Raw genomic sequence first — 799 nt, forward strand, 5'->3', positions numbered from 1 at the left:
AAAAAAAGACTGAAAAGGACACGCAAAAATCAACACCAGAACAAATACATTCACAAGTATCCGTTTAAATATTGTCGCGAATGTTTCCATGTCATAATACAATATTCGACCGCCTTAAATATTTATTGAGACGCTGCATGCGAAAATAGGGCTTATGTCCCGGTTAGCCTAGCTATAGACCAGCATGCGCAATCGCGCAGTCTGGCCAGGAGCTACGCTGTCCGCTATAAATTGCCGCAAGGTTTCGTGGTCTCAACACCGAACATGGTTTACGCTTCCTTGGCCGTCTTTGGAACAAGACACATTTCCACTTGAAACGGCTCTATTCATGTTTTATTAGTAATTTTAATCTGAGTCTATCCAGTTTATAAAAAAAAACATTTATTGAACTCGAAGCAAAATATGTGTATGGAATAAACTCATGTTACATAAACAAAGAAGCATGTCCCTCCTCGATGTATTTCATTACCCTTTGTATCAAATAACCCGATCTATTCATGAAAGGTACAACTGATTTATATAATCTATGTTGACCTACATTTAAATGCAGATGACTTAATGATAAGCAATTAAAGACTTTAATTAATATCGTTTAGTCGCCAATTACGATCTGATGGCCATAAACACTATTCAAGTAAGTGCATTTCAACGCATGTAGATTAACAGATTAAAATTATGTTTGTTCAAAGTGGTCGCCTTCTTTTTATACGGACTTAGTGCGATTGTTTTGGCTGCTTATTATCAAGGGAACAGTTTGATTGATTGATTTCACATTAATTAACATCTTTCATATGATTGA

The sequence above is a fragment of the Dreissena polymorpha genome, chromosome 2 (assembly GCF_020536995.1).
Source record: "Dreissena polymorpha isolate Duluth1 chromosome 2, UMN_Dpol_1.0, whole genome shotgun sequence".
NCBI lineage: Eukaryota > Metazoa > Mollusca > Bivalvia > Myida > Dreissenidae > Dreissena > Dreissena polymorpha.